The sequence below is a fragment of the Triticum dicoccoides genome, chromosome 6A (assembly GCF_002162155.2).
Source record: "Triticum dicoccoides isolate Atlit2015 ecotype Zavitan chromosome 6A, WEW_v2.0, whole genome shotgun sequence".
Classification (NCBI taxonomy): Eukaryota; Viridiplantae; Streptophyta; class Magnoliopsida; order Poales; family Poaceae; genus Triticum; species Triticum dicoccoides.
In genome coordinates, this window is record NC_041390.1 from 616,035,629 (window position 1) to 616,047,664 (window position 12,036).

Below are 12,036 nucleotides of genomic sequence, written 5' to 3' on the forward strand. Positions count from 1 at the left end.
CATGGGCGCCGCCCCTCCCGAGCCCATACACACACACACAAGCATGATGAACACACACACACACACTTCCTTAAGTTAATTAGTATATACGTATTTTGTATGTTTAATTAGTTTAGATGTTGTAGATTATTATTTTTTCACTAGTAATGAATGCATGTTAGATGGATATAATTAGTGTTTAATTAGTATGGAATTTTTTATATAATGTTGTTTTTCTATTTTTAATGGATGTGTAGAAGTTTTTTTTTTCTGTTTTTAGTGTTAAATGTTTAATTAGTATGAAATAGCATATAGAATTTTGACATATGCAATGATAGCATGATTAGTGTTACATTTGCATATAGTATTTGTTGTCGACGATGCCCGGCCCGCATCCTCGCCGTTGACCCGTTCGCGACGACGTCCTGCTTCAGAGGACCCATGTCCGGGACTGGGCTCCGCCGGGCTGGCACTGGGAGGTGCTACCTTCAGGGGCGCGACGCTTGGTGAGGAACCCGGCCCCGGGTCCCGTCGTCGACCCTCATCTCCTTTGGTGGTGTTCGCGTGGGCCACTTTCGGTGCGGAGGGAGCCAGCCCCGCCGGAGGTGGTACGTCGCCGTGTCAGGGAGGAGGACGAGCACGTCCATCGCTACATGGCTGCTATGGACGTCAGGTTCTCCAATACCTGGCAGGTTCTTTGGGGAGATCACCCGAGTTATGATCCAGTGATGGTTCCTTCACTTTGGTTGTCCACCGCCTAGATTACTCTCTAGTATTCAATCTTTATTAGCTAGCTAGCTAGCTAGTGATGTATTCGATATATAATATTCGAGATGATTTATTCGAGATTATATATATTATTCGAGACGATGTATTCGAGATTATATCTATTATTCGAGACGACGTATTCGAGATTATATTCGATGATGCTTATTATGTACTATGATTGATTCAGTTTTTCCTTATTAATTGATTGCATCCATGCATTGTAATTTGAATATATTTCTGTTGGATTAGTTAAATAAAACCTATGGTGGACAATACCGGCAGAGAGGGAGAAGAGGCCATGTTCAATATCATACGCAATCCTCGCGGGCCAGATGATGATCAGAATGAAGAAGATTATGACGGCTCCAAATATCTAAACAACACCGGGGAGGGTGATATGATATTCGATCGCGACGACCGAATTGATGAAGTCATGAACTATGAACATGACGAAGAAAATTTTGATCTTGAAACAACAAAGACCGGCGAGGTATATTTATATAAGCAGGCATCTGGTGATCATCACATGTTTTAAATGACTTGAAGATATATATTAACAAATCGATCTTTCTTCTTTCAGCCATCCGGATCGGGCAAATCTTCAGGCAGCAGGACAGTACGAGGCCCGAACAAAAAGTTGAAGGAGGGCGTAAAGTACAATATCGAGGCCATCAAACCTAATGGCGAACCAGTAGCGCGTAAGAAGATTGCGGACAAGTTCATTCGTCAGTGCGGAGTTCTTGTGAAGGACCAACTCCCGACCTCCCTTCAAGAATGGAGAGAGCCAGTAAAGCCACGTCCAGATCTTACTTTTGTCGATGACAGACAAAAACTTCTGCTTTGGGAAACGCTCATGGAACATTTCACCCTACCAGATCATTTCACAGATGCAGATGTGGAGAAAGTCAAGGACGCTGCTCTTAGGAAGATGGCGGTTGCATTCAACAACCACAAGAATCGTGTATGGGACCAGTACGTCAAGGGAGGAAAGAAGACTCCAGTATTCAAGGGAACACTAGAGAAGCAAAGTGCTCACTGGGACGATTTCGTGAAATTCAAGGAATCGGAATTATCTAAGGAACGGTCGAGAATAAACAAGGCCAATGCCACAAAAAAAGATAAGTTCCATAAGCTGGGGCCAGGTGGCTATGTGGTACGAATGCCTAAGTGGGATAAGTCTGAGAAAGAGATGAAGGATGCAAGTGTCACTACAGAAACATTGAGCTGGCCCCCCAGGTGCAGGACTTGGTTCTATGCGCATGGGGGGAGTTGGACCCGAAGACAGGCAAAGTTTCGAACAAGGCATGTCTAGATGGAGCCGAAGATAAGCTACTTGTTGCAATAGAAGAGATCCGATCGGGGGTGTTCGAGCCCAACAGAGAGAACGACGAGCTTACGCGTGCCCTGGGAAATCCTGAACACCCGGGAAGAACACGAGGCAAGGGCGCTATTCCGTTGTATGAGGGGTTTTCGGACTGGAACGCCGAATACAAAACCCGTGCGAGAAAGAAGATTGCGGAGCAGAAGAAGGGGAAGATGGAGGAGGAGCAGAGGAAGATGGACTATGAATGCCTTCAAGGCCTAGAATCAGCGCACGCGGACTTGGCAGTCAAATTCCAGTGGCAGGAGGAGCAGATCGACTCACTTAGCCAGCAAAGGGGGTCTCAGCAGCTGCAGTAGCTAGCAGATGATCAAGCATTGGATAGCACCGTCCCATCCATGCTGAGAAGCAGCGTGGGTTCCACCCCGGGCGACGCATTGCTCTATAGCTACCCAGTGGATGACATCATGAAGAACACTAACTGCGAGCTACACTTCAAAATGAAGAACATATCCATGAAGGTGGCGGACCCCGTTGCTTTTACAAATCCCCCCGAGGCAACCTTCCATTGCAACCCGATTCCAACGGGCTATGCTCGTGTCTTGGTTGATGAGGTGGTGGACCAATATTCGGGGCTACAGCTTGACATTCCTGGAGGTGACGAGGAGCACACACTGGGAGAGGCCAACCATCATATCAACCTATGAAGAAAGGATTGCATCATCTTTCGAAGGCCACCGACACCGCGTCATCCGACTCCTCGTCAAAGTCCGCCACTGAGTCAGCAGACTCCCGCTCCTCCAAATCCACCAACGCGTCAGGCCACTCCTCCTCCAAGTCCGGCACAACTTTAGGCCACTCCTCCTCCTCCAAGTCCGGCAAACCGTCAGGCCACTCCTCCTCCAAGTCCGGCACAGCTTCAGGCCACTACTCCTCCTCCAACTCAGCCACGTCAGCCGTCTTCGCCGCCTCGGCAATCACGGAAGAGAGCCGCCTCAGCTATGGTGCATAGCGGTACAAGTCGAGGTAGTATTGGAGGTACAGGCGGAGGCAAGCGATTTCAATATGGTCCAAGCAACCTCGCGCCTCTTCCGCAGAGGCCTTACGACAAGTCCGAGGAGGAAAACGCAGCCATATCGAGGGCCGAGGTGGAAGCCCATTTTGCACCGAAACCGCCACCGCCGCCAAGGGAGAAAGTGCTTGAGGAAAAAATTGACCACTTCATTCGTATGGCTAGAGAACCAGCTCCCAAGCCTGTTGACACAGACTATGAGCGCCACCTCAGGAAGTTAAATCGAGCACGTCTACAGAAAGATGCGAGCTCGAGCTTGAGCAAATCAGCTGGCAAAAGGAGCGGTAAAACCGTTCCCCAGCTGGGAGAATAGGCGGCGCAATCAATCCCCCCACTTGTTGTGCCAACAACACATGAGAGTACGCGCGCCCAATATTATTGTGGGCAAACCGTTAACGTTCCTGGGCTGGGCGATGTGGTAATAACCGAGGAGCATATTGAGCAGGCTAAAAGACTCATGATCACTGTTGGACAACTCCTCGATATCGAGCCCATGTCTCTGATTAGAGAGGAGGAAATAAAACGGAAATATATCCGGGGCCAACCTTTGGTCGAGCCAGACGAGGTCAAAAAGCTCCCAACGAGAATGTATGAATTGCATCAATGGTACATGGACATTACCAAGAATTCCAATCGAGAGTCCCTCATGGTGAATGTCAAGAAGGATCATTACTACCATGAGAAAGCTGTGTCCGTTGAGTATTCAGAACTATTTCAGTTATACAATCAAGACGCACTCGACAAATCTATCGTCAGTTGCTATTGTCTGTAAGTGATTTCTTTCTGTAATTTAAGTCGCAAGCTAGCTGTAGTGATCATTTTGATCAATCATTACCTGTAATTATCCTCACTATATTCTTTTCTGTGGTATTATGCAGGATGAAAATTTATGAAATGAAAAAAGGTGGACGCTATGGCATTGGGTTCATTGATCCAAATACTATTAATGAATACACATGGAAATTAGATCCATATTATAAAAAAGTGTAGAGGAAAGCATGCTAGAGTTCTTCAAGTGCCTCAATACCAATGAAGATATACTACTTCCTTACAACTTCGAGTGACTCACACTGTCTTGTACTACAAATTTTATTTTTGCCTATTAGCTAGCTACATGTTTTTGTTTACATATGTCTGCTTAATTAAGACATGCAAACGTGTGTGCATGCAGATTTCACTGGATCTTGTTAATCATTAAAGTTGACGAAGGAACAGTTGAAATACTGGACTCACTACTTAAAAAAGCAAGTGACTACACCATCGTGAATGGGATAGTCAACATGTAATTTCAATCATTATTAACTATATCTCGGCCTATTTAATTAGTTCGTCATTTCCTGATAATAACTATTTAATAACCCATTTTTCATTTTCTTTGTCGGCGGGCAGGGCTTGGGCAAAGTTCATCAGCGTCACTCCAGGCCAATGGAAACCAAATCTAAAATGGTATCGACCCAAGGTAAGTAATTAAGTAGTACTAGCTACCTGCCATCTCTTTAATTATCATGCTTGATTAATTATTATCTGATCCAATTCCATTCTCGTAAAGGCCCTGAAGCAGGCGCCGGGGAATAATCTGTGTGCATACTACGTTTGCAAGAACATTCGCATGATGACGTCCGAAAGGAGCAGATCTCAAAGACAGGAGTGGGTACGTTTGTCAGAACACTATTCACAATTTTTACACCATTATCGATATCTAGTTACACAACTAATACACATGCATATTGATCTCCTTCTTAACAGTTCAAAAAGGTGCAGGAGCAGCTCCTAGCAGAGGACCGCATAGAAGCAAGAAATAGCGGGATTTTTGCTCGACCAGGTCATAGATCCCAAAGGAGAATACTTTTACCTTCTACCGTCCCCATGAACCACTTTCAATTGTTATCGTGCTCCGAAGGCACCAATTAGGCTAATGCCACTGGCTCCGAAGACACCAATTAGGAGAAATTGTATATAGCTACCTAATTGTATACATATATACATGTGTGTATGTATGTGTGAATTAATGGTGGTTGTGAGACATTCGATGATATATATATATATATATATATGATCGATTCTACTAGAAATTCTATTTATATATATGCATAACGTGTACAATATGTAGCATCGTAAAATACCAGCAAACGAAAAAGAATTAAATGGAAAACACAAAATTAAATGAAAAAGAAATCATAAACCCAAACCCCCCCAACCTTTTAATACCGGTTGGTGTCACCAACCGGTACTAAAGGGCTCCCTACCCCCGGAGCTGGCTCGTGCCACGTGGTTGCCCTTTAGCACCGGTTCGTGCTGAACCAGTACTAAAGTGGGGGGGGGGGACCTTTAGTGCCCACACTTTAGTGCCGGTTACCGAAGCGGAACTAAAGGGCCTTACGAACCGGTGCTATTCCCCGGTTCTGCACTAGTGAAAGTTCGGCCATCCACTTCTGGTAACCGGAGAACCTAATTCTTCCTACTGCGTCCTTCTTCAAGATGAAGTAGTCATCAAAGGATTGGACCCCATGGTAGAGATGATCAAAGACATTTTTGTGCATCTGACACCGCCAGCAAAAATTGTCAGCGAAGAGGGCACCGGGGGCAAAGTAGTCGGATATCAATGTCAAATGGTCGCACACCCTGTTGCGGTTGAGCACTTGATGGCCCTTGATCGATCCCTTGAAATTCAGAACATGCTCCGCATCTGCAAGGACCACCTGCATCATCACTGTCTCATCCGTGTAGTCCTCCTCATCGGGCGAGCGTCTGACGACTCAACATAGTGCTCGTATATGTATTCCATATCCGAATCCATTTCTTGAAATAAGAAGGGCCAAACAAATTAGCACGAGCATTTCACCGTACAGTTGCCTGCAAGTATCATAGGAGCTGATGGTACCAATGCGGCAGTCGTAGGAGAGGTGTGGAACGGCGGCGGAGGAGAAGTGGATTCGAGACCGGGTGTACTGTTGGAGGTGACAGACTTGTTGAGTTTTTGTAGGGTGTGGCGGGGCTGCCGAGGTGGTGGAGCGGCAGCAAAGGGAAGAGAGAAAGAGCGGAGAAGGTAAAATGGGAGGATGGAGGCACGGGACCGGGAGGCATTTTCGTGGGGTTTTGGGTGGGCCGGGGGTGCCAGAGTCGTACGTGTCTATCGTCCGGACTCGAGCTCCCGCAACCCCCCCCCCCAGTTTGCCGGAAAAAGTGCGTCCGGATCACTCGGCGGATCGATACATAATTGCGTTGGATGGCTAAACACGTCCGGACCGCGCGGTCCGGACGGTTGCGGGTGGTTTGAGAGTCCTCTTTGGAGATGCCCTAAGTACTACAAAGACTCGAGCAAAATCCTCTGAGCATGATTCTATTCGCCTAACTTTCAAAGATGTTCAAAGTTGTCTTAAGCATGCAATCCCCCTATCTGCCCCTGTGGTGGCTGATGATGGGAGGGAACACTGGTGGCTCGGTCTGGTGAGTAGATAGGTAGGTTTTCTTCCTCGGAAGAGCGGCGCTCGAATGGATGGCATCACTTCTTCTGCGAGTCATTTTTTCGGGCTTTGATCCTCTTCAAGTTCATCTGTTGTTGTGGATTAGAAAGAGCTTTGGCGTAGATTCCTGCCAGCTCCTCGGGGCGACACGGTTAGATTTTATCGCCTTGCGTACGCAATGACGAGATGGGGTGGCAGGTTCTTCAGAACGATTTAAGTATTCGACGACGATGACTGCGGCTCCGGGGTGCTGGTCCTTAGGGGCACATGAATGAAGACTTCCGTCTGTGTCATTGACAAGGTCAGACCAGACCCGGTATGGGGCGGTGACAGCGGCGCGTCGGTGGCTCATTCTGGCAAAGACAATGGTTGTTTGGTGGTCCATGGACCTTGGTGTAAGTTTTATTACGTTTGAGGTGGTTTGTACCTCTGGTGAATTTTTATAGTAGATCTGATCCTTTTTGCCCCCAAAAGAGCTTGAGATCCATGATCCGGTAATATGTCCTGGAGGCATAAGATGCATCGGCAATTTGGCATAGTAATTTTGAAATTGAAATGTCTCATTTGTGGGGGATAGACTAGATTGGACCACTCTACAAAGCATGTTATCGTAACAGTTGATTATGTTTCTAAATGGGTTAAAGTTATACCCACGGACCACGTGACACATGCGGTAAGCAATCTAAACTATTTATGAAAAAAAAGTTATACCCATGGTCCATGCTGATACTAAATTAGTTTCTAACTTATTTAGAACATTTATTTGTCCAATATTTGGGATACCTAGGGTGGCGATCAGTGAGGGTGGAGTTCACTTAAATAATTCTCTAGCAAAATATAAAGTACATAACTGCGGGGTTATAACTCCATATCATCCCCAACAAATGATAAAGTTGAGTTGACAAACAGGGAAATCAAGCAACCTTGACAAATCAGCTGTCTAAATCGTAAAAAAATAATCTAGAAATCAGGAAATGAAGTTGCACGATACATTGTGGGCTTGCGGAACAACATACAAACCCCTATGGAATGTTTCCTTTTAGGCTCGTCTATGGAAAGGCAAGTCATCTTTGATTCCCATTGTCCCATTGACTTAGAGGTTAGAACACAAATCTCGTTAAGCCGATTTGTCTGATGGATTGAACTCGTTTCACCGGCTATTCAAGGCCGGTAGTACGTTCGTGCTCTGTCACTGCACTGGCTCCGGCCACTTAATCGGTCAATCGTGATGGGTCGGTCGATCGAGTATCTTCCATAGGTGATGGAAGGTGAGCAGAATTTGCAAGTTTCTACGTATGGTGTCCCCTCAGTGGAAATCAGACCTTAGGTCATCCTATTTCTTTTTTTCCACGAATGTGCATATTTAATTATATTTTTGAAATGCCAATTCCATTAACAACACCGCATGCCCATCCATATTTAGCGAAATCTGGATTCGCAAGATTGACAAAATCACGAATGTTGTCTTTTCTATCAAACATATAAGTTTACTACCACTACGGAATAATAACAGTTTGATGTGCCAGACTTGGTTAAAATAGATTTGAGGTTTTTGAAAAAATGCTTTCACGAAAAAAAAAGATTCAATGTTTAATTCTTGGTGGACTAGGAGGGCAACTGCTTTCACTTTTTTTTTACAACTGCATTCACCTTTTGTTTACAACTGCTTTCACTTACCACCTAGACAATGTTGGGTTCTCGCCCAGCCTATAATGAATTTCCATCTGAAATGAAGACTTCGCTCTGTGGAGGCTGGAAAAAGAATAGCACTTAAGATAATCCAAGATAACTAATAACATGGCACATACAAAATCTATAGGAACATATGGATAGAAATATTGGGATGCCACAACTTTTAAAATTGTGAGGAAAACAAAAACATGAGAATTTTAAGACACTTTTGGTTGCATCGGCAAACTGTATTTTTGAACATAGTACAATCGAAGTCGCTTATATACGCAAGCATACAATCAACCCTATGAAGGCACACACGCACACCCTTGTCCTGTAGGCACCTCCGAGAGATTGATCCGGCATAGCATTTTGCGATTTTATGAAGTCACCACCGGCGTCTCGCAGTCGACGGGAACGTCTCCTCCCACTTGACGAACATCGTCTAATGGCTGAAATAAATTTAGAAATAATGCGAGCATCAATGTCACGTTTATGACTTAAACTCTGATGATATACTTAGGATAGACCTACAACTTCAATTATTTTGGAATCAGGGAGTATTACCAAAGTTATTTCAGTACCAAGTACAACGCATGCATACATTGTCAAATTATTAATGGCCCATCATAAACCGACCAAAAAAGATGGGTAAAGAACCATACAAACGGTTCAATTTGTACCATACACGCAGGTAAAGAACCATACAGACGGTTCAATTTGTACCGTACACGCAGGTAAAGAACCATACAAAGATGGGTAAAGAACCATACAAACCACTTGCTCTTACAAAGAACCTAATAATATAGTACTCCCTCCGGTCTTTTTTACTCTGCATATTAGATTTTTGTCAAGTCAAACTTCACAGAGTTTGACCAAACTTATATTTAAAAATATCAACATCTACAAGACAAAATATATACTATGAAACTACATTCACAATGAATCTAACAATATTGATTTGCCATTGTCAATATTGATATTTTTTCTATAAGTTTGGTCAAAATAAAGATACTTTGACTTTGACAAAACTAATATGCAGACTAAAAATGACCGGAGAGAGTATGTCATATACCTCTTTTCGAAAGAGAAAAGTACATGTGCAGTCAGTTTGTTACAGAGGTAATATTTGTTGGTAGAATTAGGATGAGGTCTGCACGCAAACTTTGTTTCTCGCTGCACCGGAATATTCGAATATTCACATCAGAACCTACCTAGTAGTTCAACTGCATGCAAAAGAAGTTGAGGGAGAAATCAATTTTGTATTTCCATATACTTCCGCTGGTCCTTTTTACTTCGCGTATTAAATTTGCGTCAAGTCAAACTTCATATCAACATCTACAATACCAACATGAAACTACATTTCGTAATGAATATAAAAATATTGATTTGGCATTATGAATGTTGATATTTTTTCTATAAGTTTGATCAAAGTAGAGATAGTTTGACTTCAGATAAAACTTATATACGGACTAAAAAGGACGGGAAGGAGTACATACAATATTTTGATACTGTTCTTGGTGGGAACTTGCAAGTGTATACTATATGGAGCTTGTAGCCGCCCAACAAGTAAACTATGAGTTTTTTGAGCAGGTGCCACCGCAGCTTCACAAAAAGTTGCATATGCATCCAGCGTAAGTTAATTAATTGGGTCCATTCTCGGGAGATCTTACTCGATCCCTAGCTCACAAGAAACTCCAGTACATATCCCTATATATACCTGTGGCAACTCCAGTATCTCCTGGTCAAATTAGCCAAGCAACTAGAGCTCTCAACTGCCTCTTCATGCTCTTCGGCCAGCAGCTAGACCTAACTCAACTCTCCTCCTAGCAAGTTACGCCTTCCACCTCAGGTTAGACATCGAACTTAAAAGATAGATATGGGTAGCTTGGGCACCAAACATGTGTCCTGCACCGCCATCCCCGAGGCCGAGGGAAAGGCCGAATTCCAGCCGCTCAACCCTGAAGACGTCCACGCATACCTCCACAAGGCCGTCGATTTCATCTTCGACTACTACACCAACATCGAGTCCATGCCAGTTCTCCTTGACGTGAAGCCAGGATACCTGCAGGATGAGCTCAGCTCGTCTCCGCCGATCGACTCAGCACCGTTCGATGACACCATGAAGGAGCTCAGGGCCTCCGTCGTCCCTGGCATGACGCACTGGGCTAGCCCAAACTTTTTCGCCTTCTTTCCCTCCACCAACAGCGCCGCTGCCATTGCCGGCGATCTCATCGCCTCCGCCATGAACACTATCGGGTTCACATGGCAGGCCTCTCCAGTGGCCACCGAGATGGAGGTCCTCGCGCTCGATTGGCTTGCACAACTCGTACGCCTGCCCATCACCTTCATGAATCGCACTAGCACTGGCCGTGGCACCGGCGGTGGCGTCATCCTTGGCACCACGAGCGAGGCAATGCTTGTCACGCTTGTCGCCGCCCGTGACGCCGCACTGCATAGGTGTGGTTCGGCTGGCGTGTCGGACTTGCCGCGACTGGTTGTGTATGCTACCGACCAGACTCACTCCACTTTCTTCAAGGTATGTCGTCTCGCAGGCTTCGACCCCGCTAACTTCCGCTCCATCCCCATCGGGCCGGAGACCAATTATGGACTCGACCCAGTCAAGCTTCTCGAGACCATGCAAGCTGACAGAGACACCGGCTTTGTGCCAACATATGTATGTGCCACGGTGGGCACCGCATCTTCAAACGCAGTCTGACCCGGTGGGCGCCATCGCTGATATTGCTACCATGTTCAATGTATGGGTCCATGTCAATGCTGCCTATGCTGGCAGTGCGTGCATCTGCCCGGAGTTCCGCCACCATCTCGATGGCGTCGAGCGTGTGGACTCCATTAGCATGAGCCCACATAAATGGGTCCTCACGTGCCTAGACTGCACCTGTCTGTACGTTCGCGATACTCACCGCCTGAGTGGCTCACTGGAGACAAACCCAGAGTACCTCAAGAACGATGCTACTGACTCGGGCAAGGTTACCAATCTCAAGGACATGCAGGTCGGCGTCGGTCGCCGCTTTCGTGGGCTCAAGCTCTGGATGGTCATGCACACCTATGGCACGTCAAAGCTGCAAGAGCACATTCGCAAAGACGTCGCCATGGCCAAGATGTTTGAAGATATCGTGTGTTCAGACGATAGGTTTGAGGTGGTCGTACCGAGGAACTTCGCACTTGTGTGCTTCAGAATCAAGGCGAGTGGTGCCATGACGGAAGAGGATGCTGATGGGGCCAACCGTGTGATCATGGAGAATGTGAACAAGACCGGCAAAGCTTATCTTGCACACACGGTGGTTGGCGACAGGTTCGTCCTCCGGTTTGCCGTGGGGTCATCCTTGCAGGAGGAGAGGCATGTGAGAAACGCATGGGACCTCATCAAGATGACGGCCAGCAGTATCTTGGATTAGGTGGACATAAATGCATAAGACATGCAGGTTACCGACTGTCATTCTCCATCAAAGTAATTGCGTGATACTTTCTCTTCTTTGTTTACATACTTTCTCATGTTTGTTGGTAACACTTGAATACTCACTCTCCCGCTCTGCATAAAATTACAATGCCAATCAACATATTCTTATCCAATAACTACACACTATTAACATGGTAGTCGTTCACTATTAACGTAGTAGCCACCCTATTAGAACCTAACTAGTAATTGGTGACAACAAAGCAAAACAATCATCGAAACATAATAGAATGGATATTATTTTGATGGCCTGAAATACAAATTGTTAACTGGATTTGGAGAT

General features: G+C 45.5%; 1 pseudogene; it reads left to right on the forward strand.

The window, feature by feature from the left end:
- Nucleotides 1-10,154: 10,154 nt before the first annotated feature.
- On the forward strand, nucleotides 10,155-11,694 carry LOC119316313 (annotated as a pseudogene).
- Nucleotides 11,695-12,036: the final 342 nt, after the last annotated feature.